Source organism: Bidens hawaiensis, unplaced genomic scaffold (assembly GCF_021521415.1).
Source record: "Bidens hawaiensis isolate Kalapana, Puna unplaced genomic scaffold, B.hawaiensis_p1.1 tig00055837_1, whole genome shotgun sequence".
Taxonomy (NCBI): Eukaryota; Viridiplantae; Streptophyta; class Magnoliopsida; order Asterales; family Asteraceae; genus Bidens; species Bidens hawaiensis.
Genome location: NW_027500056.1, coordinates 7270 through 17427, shown reverse-complemented (window position 1 = coordinate 17427; position 10158 = coordinate 7270). Strand labels below are relative to the sequence as shown.

General features: G+C 32.8%; 1 long non-coding RNA gene across 1 annotated transcript; it reads left to right on the top strand.

The window, feature by feature from the left end:
• Positions 1–954: 954 nt before the first annotated feature.
• Positions 955–2319, top strand: LOC143601180 (uncharacterized). Its single transcript, XR_013147606.1, has 5 exons — positions 955–1188; positions 1285–1394; positions 1807–1899; positions 1971–2065; positions 2152–2319. It is a non-coding gene; the product is annotated as an uncharacterized LOC143601180 (long non-coding RNA).
• The last annotated feature ends 7839 nt before the right edge of the window (positions 2320–10158 follow it).

The window sequence follows — 10158 nt, the reverse complement described above, 5'->3', positions numbered from 1 at the left end:
GTCCTACTCTACTTACAAGTCCAATTTTTTATTAGATCAGCGGCTAATTTTTCTTTCTTGTAAAATTAGGGTTTTGGCGACAACATCCTTTCTGCGTAGATCGGACAAAACAAGGTGGATAATCGGCTGTGGGATTATTTCAGGAGGTTCGTCTGTGGTGTGTGTAATCGACGTTGATGTTGTCTACTGAGACAGTGGTGGTGGTTAGCAGCGGGAACAAGCTCGACGATTGTGGTTACGACAGCAGCTTATGACGGCTTTTGGTTCAACGGGAACGAGTCAACTCAGTCAATCGGCCAACCCAGTCAAATAGTCAAATGGGTTAAGCCATGGTCAAGCTCCGGATGTTGTCGAAGTCTAGCTACAGGTATAAGCTCACACTCGAGTACATGTATAGTTCTTGTGTTCAATCATTTTCATAATTAAGTCATTGATTTGTATTTGTTGGTATTTTTAATGAGGAAATGATGTTTTTTAAGTTCTTCTATAACGATTATCTAATGATGACAAAAAAAAAAAAACAGATTTTTAGTTATCTCATTTTTCAGTTTTATACTTTAGAATTGTTAAATTTTTATTTGAGTAATGATTGATATGTATATGGTGAATGCTAATGAAATTATATAACAATGTCTTCTAAAGCATCAATTACGCATGACTTATAATAATACTGTTGTTTTCCAAGACACTAAAATGCTTGATCAAATTAAGTGGGAATTGTTAGTGATAGACGAGTGCCCACATTTTTAGTTCTCATTTTTCAGTTTTATACTTTAGAATTGTTAAATTTTTATTTGAGTAATGATTGATATGAATTTAGTGAACTTCTTTTTATCCTTTTTTTGTCATTTCTAATAATATTTTGTTGCTTGATATTTTTATATATTTTTTATTATGAAATATTTGTTGATTTGGTTATTTTAAAATATTTTTTTTCCCGCATTGTAACCTTGAAGTTCATATACACTGGCTTAATAGGTCATCGGCCGCTGCTGTGAAAATGTTTGGGAGCATGTCAACTCAGTCAATCGGTCAACCCAGTCAATCTGTCAAACAGGGTCAAGCCGTGGTCAAGCTAGGGATCTGGTCAAAATCAGTCTATAGTGGGTCAAACAAGTGTCAATGGGAAGCTATAAGTGCATACATGGTGTTAATGATGTTGCTTATAGTGATGACACAAGTATTAAGGTTTGGTCGACTATAAGACACATGCATTTATATTAGTTTATTTCTTTATTTAAAAAAACAAACAATAGTTAACTGAATTGTGTGCTATTTTGGCAGTCTGCAAGCGACACAAGTGACAATGATGTTGAGACTTAAGTTTTGCTAAAGCGAAAGAAACCGCCTTTATCTCCTTTTTACAAAGGTCTAAATCACGTTTTTTGTAAGAGGTAAAACTAAAAATACATAAGGCATGTTAAGGTTTGACGAGCCTAAAAGAACTTCGCATACAAGGTTCGAGCTCGGGCTCGATAACTAGGCGATCTTTTATTGAAGCTCGGGCTCGGCTTGAGCTTGAAAATGCTTTTCTCGTGTTGAGTTTTTTATGTTTTGTCTCGATTATCTATTTTTTCTTTATAGTAATAGTTCAAATGATAAATGGGACCATTTGGGATCTCGCAACATGGTTGGGTAGTCCTTTGACACCCAAAGTTGACTATATCAGTTAACTCAATTTTGTGCCGTTAACGACTCTTCTTGTCATATCTCAGCATAATTGATAAGTTGATATGATATTTTTCTTTGTAACAGAGTCTGTGGTTCTACCCTATGTACTTATGTTTTGAAATGTGTTTGGACCAGTTCAAGATGTGAGAATACCATATCAGCGACATCAGATGTTTTGGTTCGTCAAATTTATGATCTTGGAGACCATGAAAGCGATCTTGGCTAAAGGTAAATGCACTTAATTTTAAAGTTTCTAATGCTCATTATAAATGTGTTATTAGATTGAATATTTTATGCAGGAAGAATCTGCAACATATGGAAATTGGGGATTTTTCTGGTTGTTTGAGTCCAACCTCACTTGAATCTGTTGAACCATTTGATTATATACCATTTGGTGAGCAAAAATATATTCATTATGATCGTTCAACTCATTTATATGAAGTATTAAGTGTTTGATCTTTAGTTGTTTTACCGTTACAGGTGCTCGAATGTTTAATTACAATATGATGATAAGAAGAAAGCTAGGGGAGCAAGAGCTACAACAAGCAATTGAATTTTTTTTTGGAACTTACAACCGGCTGTGACATATTACCCTTTATTAAAGTTTTATTTTATTTTTTGGAATATACAATAATGATATTATCGAGTGTTACGCCTGTAGCTTATGTTTGTCATCGGTTCATGAAATTGTACTTTTTGGTACAGCTTGACCCAGCCTATAACCATATTAATTCTCTAATAGATGCATGTTGTTAAGATTCTTGATCTTTGACTTCTACAGCAGGCTTTGATTGTTAAAAAAATCGAATAATACAGGTTAGCTCGGCGAGTTACCAAGTTTGAACGAGTCGCTAAAAATGTTTACCTGATTCGGTTCAGAACAGATTGTGATTCTGGTCCAAGCAACCCAACTGGATTAACCCGTTATGACAATATGAACATTCTTTTTGGTTTATGTACATATATTCTGTTTTCTTTGGATGCTTTAATGTTTTTTTTTTGCTTCATTTTTACTATATTTAGCCATTTTGTTTTGTAGAAAGATTCAAAAAGAAGATGCGATTCTAAGAAAGAAGACAAGCCAATCCAATAAATTCGTATATTGAAATCTGTATTTACTAAGGTAATTTTTTAATTTGGTGAATTGGTGTTGGGATTTTTTTCGCTCTTAGGTAATTGAGATGGTGTAAGATATCATTGATTATGAAGAATGGTGGTCAAACTATATAGTTTACACCCAGATTTTTATTTTTAAACTACTATGCATGTTTGTGATTGATATTTTCTTATGTGTGCATTTTTTATTATTAAATTGATATATGTAAGGCTCATGGCATAAATTGACCTTAACCCATGCTACGAAAAAATAACCAACAAAAGTACTATGCAATATATAAGGAGAGGATTAATAAACTAACAGAAAACGAGTATCATATTGTTAATGTCGTCGCCGCCGCATCGCGCGGGTTTTTACTAGTGTGTGTGTATATATATATATATATATATATATATATATATATATATATATATATATTAAGTCTCATGTTCATCATCGTCCTAACAAGCCCTAGATTCAATTCTCCAAATCCATTCCATGTTTTCCTGATTTACGTTAGGGGTTTTATTAAACGCCTAAAAGCAATACATTGAAATGACAAAACGGGTCAGTTCAATGAATACAAGTACAAATACAAATACAAAAAAACTGACAAATGTCACACAATCATTACATGAAACATTATCAACTAACTTCAATGACTCATCTGATGAATTTTCAGACATATTTAAAACAGAGATAGGACTAACCTGGTCGATTTTGGCCATAAATGCAAAAGAAGTTAGTTGCATGTTGATTGAGACATCAGAATCAGATTTAGTCTCTGATTCACTCTCGGTGGCTAATCCTTCCACTCGAGCATCTTGAAACTTTTAAACAGATTCAAACAAAGCAAGATTTGCTTGATTTCCTCTCCCATTACCCAACAACCTTTGACTCCAATCGATTCCATTAGCCGTGAGCAATGCTTGTGAACTAATAGGCTTTGAAGAATCACCCCCAGAAGCTTTTTCATTTGAATCATTGTATTTCTCACCCGAGCTTCTATTTTGTTTACGGGTCCAGTATATTCTTTCTTTGGCTTGTCACACTCGTTGGCAAAGTGACCAAAGACTTGAAAATTATAGCATCTCACCTTAAGCTTATCAAAACCAACCCTCTTGTTGAAAGTCCAATTGTCTTTTCCCGTTCTTTGCATAAACCTTTTGAATTTTCTGTCAATCATGGCCAAATTCCACTTCAAATCCATGGGTTCCAAATCATCTAGATCAATCTGATCAAATCTTCATCAGTAAGCTCACTCGTGATAATTTTACCACTCACCAAATTCTCATATGAACTCATAAAAGCACTTTGAAAGGAAAAATGGTGTTCTGTTTCCTTCATGTTCACATTTGGGTGAGTTAAAGCATTACCAACACCCGAAATGAAGTATTTAATTGAATTTTGTTTGATCCCGAAACCATAAAACAAAATTTTGGCATTTGCTCAATGAAAAACGATTTCATTTCCTGAGAGGTTTGAGATAGGAAAGCATTGATTGAAGCTAACGAGCTGCTTAATGGTAAAGATCCTCCATACAATGTTGGATCTTGGTTATCTTTTGATGACTTTTGATGCCGCATGGCATACTCTCCCTCTCTTCTATTTTCTGCATAAAATACATAGTCGTCGGATCTTCACTTTAGAATAAATTACTTTCTTTCATCACAAGTAGAAAAGTCGAATAAGAACTCGGCAGTGCATTTTTGATAGTATCAATGTGATCTGATTCAGTTGGCTCCATTTTTTGCTTATTCAATTCAACAATCAAATGATTGAACCTGGTTAACATCTCTTCAATCGTCTCTCTCTTCAACAAGAAAAATTTTGTGAATTGAAACTTTAACATGACCTTCTTACTTTCTTGTGTATTGCCCATGCTTCTCATTTGAACGTTTTCGAATAAAGAAGCACATATCTTAATACTTCCCACATGGTGGAAAATATTATCTAGTAAGGACATTGTCAAAGTAGATTATGCTTTGGTTTCGGTCTCTAAAGCCTTTTTCTCTTCTTGAGTATAAGCAATATATGCCTTTGGTTCATAACAAGTAGTTGCAACACTAAGCATTAGAGCGGTATAAAAATCATCAAGACATCTAGAGAAATCATGATGCATGGATTTCAAATGTGTTATGAATCTCGGTTATCACTTAGCAAAACCACTGAGTTTCATAAGTCAGAGACATTTGGAATGTGAACCGATTTCTGCATCTAGGTGGAGCATCTATTGCATCATCATATTTTGAGATGCCAACACATGATAGTTAGCGATTTCAGAAATATGTGGTTAAATGATCAACAATTCAAAGTTTAGATTACAAGTTGTTCAAATTTTAAACTTATGGGTGAAAAATGTAACTTCTGGTAACGAATGAAGATGATTTTGGTAACGAATGATGAACAGTAAAACGAATGGTATAAGGTTATGGTAACGAATGAGGATAGTTTTGGTAACATGTGGTATCACGAATGACTGTAACGAATTATACCAAATGTATAACGAATTGCTATAACGAATGACCAGTTTTTGAGTAACGAATGATCCAATGACAAATAGAGAAACAAATGAATAATTAATCAAACGAATTAGCACCCTAATGAGAGTACGAATAGCATAACAAATAGGCTTGATAAATAGGTATCTTGATAACGAACGAGTTTGTCACTAATGATGTTTTGATGAAGAATGAAGACTGTTACGAATGGAGTTTTGGTAACGAATGATCTACAGTGACGAATGATCAGTTACAACAACCTGCCACGTGTCAAAAACGGTTATATTCCTGTAATGAATGATCAGCTACAGCATAACTAATGAATCATTATATGTAATGAATGGATCCTTCAAACCTTCAACTAGATCTCCAGATCTTCAAATCTCCATATCCAAACTCAAATTCTAACAACAATCAAACAAGGATATCTCGTCCGTAAAAACACCAAATTCAACAAATAAATGCTTAAACAACTCATAATCACAATACGAACAAACCCTGACTAGTCTGAACCATCAATTATCATCCAAACTCATCCGAATTCACTCAAAACCATACTCATAACACTATGTTTCATACATAACCAATGAAACTTCAATTCCATCGAATTAAGAAACAATAGACCAATTAAACTTACACAAAGCTCATATATTTGATTACGAACTGAGTAATTATCCAATTGAACTCATTATCCAGTTCACAATGATAATTGATCTATAATCAATCAAAACAGTTTCAGACCTTAAACAATGACAATTACTATATGAATTCTCGCCAATTCATATCAGTTATCATTCAATTCACCTCAATAATTGAACTCCTAGGCTCATATACGACTTAAGAAACCTATTACGAACGTATTGATTTCAATTCATACTTTAAGGATCTAGTTCTTTGACATATTGTAGGTGATTGAATACGTTATGTGAAGTGTGTATGTCTGTGTGTTGAGAGAGTAATTTGGCAGAGTAACGACACTTGATAATATAATTCACACTTTTGTAATTTACTAATCAGGGATACAAGCTATATATAGAAGACGATACTCATTCGCTTTCCGTAACGAATGGGATCCATTCGTCTTCGTTCCAAAACTTAACTTAATAGCATAGTGAATGACTCATTCGTTATACCTCATTCGTTAAACAACCTTAACGAATGGTACATAATAATAGCAGATAGGCTCATTCGTTAAACAACCTTAACAAATGGCCAATAAACATAACGTATGGTCTCATTCATTAAACACACTTAACGAATGACCATATAAATATAACGAATGGACTGGTAATTTACCAAAAAACCCTTTTACATTAATAAAGATAATTACAAAGATAAACAAAGACCGAGACGACAAAAAAATTCACTAGCATTATTTCGTCCATTCTTCGCTTCTCACACTTCAAACTCCTCTCAAATTGGGTTTACAAGCTTTATTTCCATGTTCTTGACAGTTTGACTTTTCAAAGTCAAACATAAGCTAAACCTTGATTTTAACTCATTTTTGGTAATCAAAACTTTTGATTTCAGTTTGTTTATGTTATAGTACTTTGCTTCTTTATTTTCTCTTACTCAAAAATGATTGAATTAGGTGTTTAAGCTATCCTAAGGCAAGTTTGCATTAAAGGGCTATTTTAGTCCATTTTAACATTTCAACTCGTTTAAGCCTACTAATTGGTTTAAGTTATGAGTTTACAAGTTTTTATATTAGTTCTATGGTATTGGGTATGTGGTAATCAACCTTGATCTCATACCATGTCACGGGCTGAACGAAACCGAACTCTCGTTTAAACTCTTTATTTAAATGATTTAAAACAAGTTGCATGTAAGATTTAAGTGTCTAAGTTCTTCTGTTTACTTTTTGTATTTGTTGTTATGATATGGATTTGTTGGAGACAAACTTGGTCATATACCGAGTCTTGAACCAATCGAACCAAACAAACCAAACTAAACCAAACTCACTCACTTAAAACACACTAATTGTGTTTCGGGCCACCGTATCTCATATTTTTTTTCTTTAAGAATTTGTTATAAACTAATTTATAGATGTTTTCTCAAAATACTTGGTATGTCGTATCCAACTTGATCTTATAACAAGCTTGGACCGATAAGAACACCCGCTTAACGATGACGTTTGGAGTTTCTTCCTAGTAGAACTTCTAACTTGGTTAAGTTTCTAATTTAAATTAGTTATCTCAAAATATTTATCACCTTGGAATTTCAGGTTCGGTATTGACAACTTATCAAGACCCGAACTGATTAAGCCGGACACTAGTAAAATCCCGTTTTGGTATTTATCTAACAATGGGTCATGCACTATTGAGTTAAACCAATCCTCTCATATTTACTTACCAAAGGTTAAGTAAAACCAATGAATAGAACACCCAGACTCGATTTCGGGTTAACTTACTTTTCAAACGTCACTTTAATTACTTAAGTTTTTACATTTTAAACCCCAAAACTTTGTTTACTTTTTTTTGTCATTTTATTTCACTTTAAGTTTTCTCATGACATTCTACTAACTCAAGGAATTTTTAACCTAGGACTCACACGCTAACTCGTTGGGCTCGTTTTTCCCAAAGTTTCTTATACCAACTTTCACCAAAGTCACTCATTTCAAGTGAGTAATCACGCTCCCTCTTTTTACACTTTTAAAATTTTGGGGTGGCATGCGTACAATATTCAAACTTACATGTTTTGAGACCTCAACATTAAATCCACAATACAATATTATGTGTTTATATGAATATTTGCCCGGTCATTTTTTATGCCTTATCATTTTTGTGCTTAAGTGTTTAATTAATGTTTATGCTTTGGCCTCATCCTCATGATCAGACGTTCTCCTCACTATTTTAGCATTGTGCAAATAGAATAGGGTCTCATTTATTTATCCGAGTATGTTGGTTGTTACCATTAGAAATGAGCCTTGGTTTTTACTTTACATTTACAATGGTTGTTGTGATGCTCTATTTACACATATGAATTGTGATTTTGCCTCATTATTTACATATAACAAAAACTAGTATTTTGCACACCAACATTCGTGTTGATCAAATCCATCTTTATGCGTGCTACAAGTTTAGTTTTAGGTTGCTTATGAAGATTGAAGACTCATTACATTGATTATACCTTCAGGATATTTCAAGGAATTAAATATTGTTGTTATTGTTTGTATTAAATCTTTGAACAAGTTGTACTTGAAATTATTGAATGAAATAAATGAGTTGATTAAATATTGTCACTTTAATAGTGTCATTGTGTTCTTAAGCAATCCGTCGTACCCCAGCATGTTCCGCCGCCTTTGGTCGGGGTGTGACAGATTGGTATCGGAGCCGGTTAGACATAACGACTAAGTATAGTTTATGCATTAGGTGCCTTTATACGTGTTGTCTATACGTGATTGTCCTACTTGATTGTTCATTGCACTTATTTACTTATATACTTCATTTAATCTCATATATACACATGTACACACTCTCATATTATTCTAAGGTATCCTTACCTTACCGCAAAAAGATAGTTTTTATATAATTCTTATAGATCACAAACTTAATTTGGATCCCGTTATTTCTCATGTCCTTAAAGATTAATCATATAACGGGTTTGTAGCAATCGTAAGAGTCAAAGCACCGTGGTTCGATCATTTCACAAGAAGATTTCAAGAATCAAAGGTGATATGACTTACCTAGGAGGATTGGATCTAAGTGTTTATCTCCTAGGCCAAGCGAACCCATGTTATACGGGTCAACAACTTTAAGTGGTCGTTGCAAGCGTTCTGGTTGCCTCCATATTTTTTTTGGGAAACACAAAAGCCATGGTGATACATGGACTAGTGTTTTCAACATCTCGTCACACCTCATTTTTTACATATTATTATTACAATTTTTGGTCGAAACATGAAAGACGCAGTGATACGTGCAAATGTTCGACTCCTCATTTTATCTCATTTTCATTTAAGATTTGTTGATTGGAACAAGGTTCATGGTGATACATGCACGTTCTCGCCGTTAAATTTTAATTTTTTTTGTTGATTGTTTATGAAGAACTTATTTATTCAAGCATTTATTTAGTCATTTTATTTATATTAATTCCTCATTACGAAGTCTCATTTATATAATTTTATTTTTCGTTATGACTAATCCTCTTATATTTTGATTTCATATGGTAAATTTATTACACAAATTTCCTCATCTTGATTTCTCACAACAATTATCGTTACATAATTTCGTGTATTTTGGTTTCTTCAATTTCATTTGGTACATTTTGAATCCTCGTGACAACTTTCATTATACAGTTTTTGTTCATTATGACTTCCAACAAAATATTCATCATACGATATCAAAATTTCTCATGACAATTTTACATTGAATTTTCAAGAAATTTTCATTGTATAATTCTTAATTGCCTTTATTTCCTCATACAAATTTTTAAAGAAATTCTATTTTGATGACAATCTTGTTTATTTTGATTTTACATTTCACAATATTGTTTATTTTAATTTCTCACGACCGTTTTCAATACACAATATTATATAATCCTCATGGTAAAATTATCATTTCGTAATTTTGTTCTTATGACAATTTTCATTATTCATCTCGATACCTAAAAACAAATTTCACCACACAATGTAGTTATTCGGATTCCTCATAGCAAATTTTATTTTGACTCTCATGGAAATTTTATTTTAATACCGCCGAGAAATTTCATTTTATTCCATACGGTAATCTTCAATATACAACCTTGTTCATTTTTTTAGTTCTTTCGATAATTTCCACTACTTAATTTTTTTTATTTCAAATTTTCTCTCGTATAAAAATATTTATGACAAGACAAGCACGACCCAACGTTTTCATAGCAATACTTACTTAGTGGTATTTGTTAAAGCAAGGA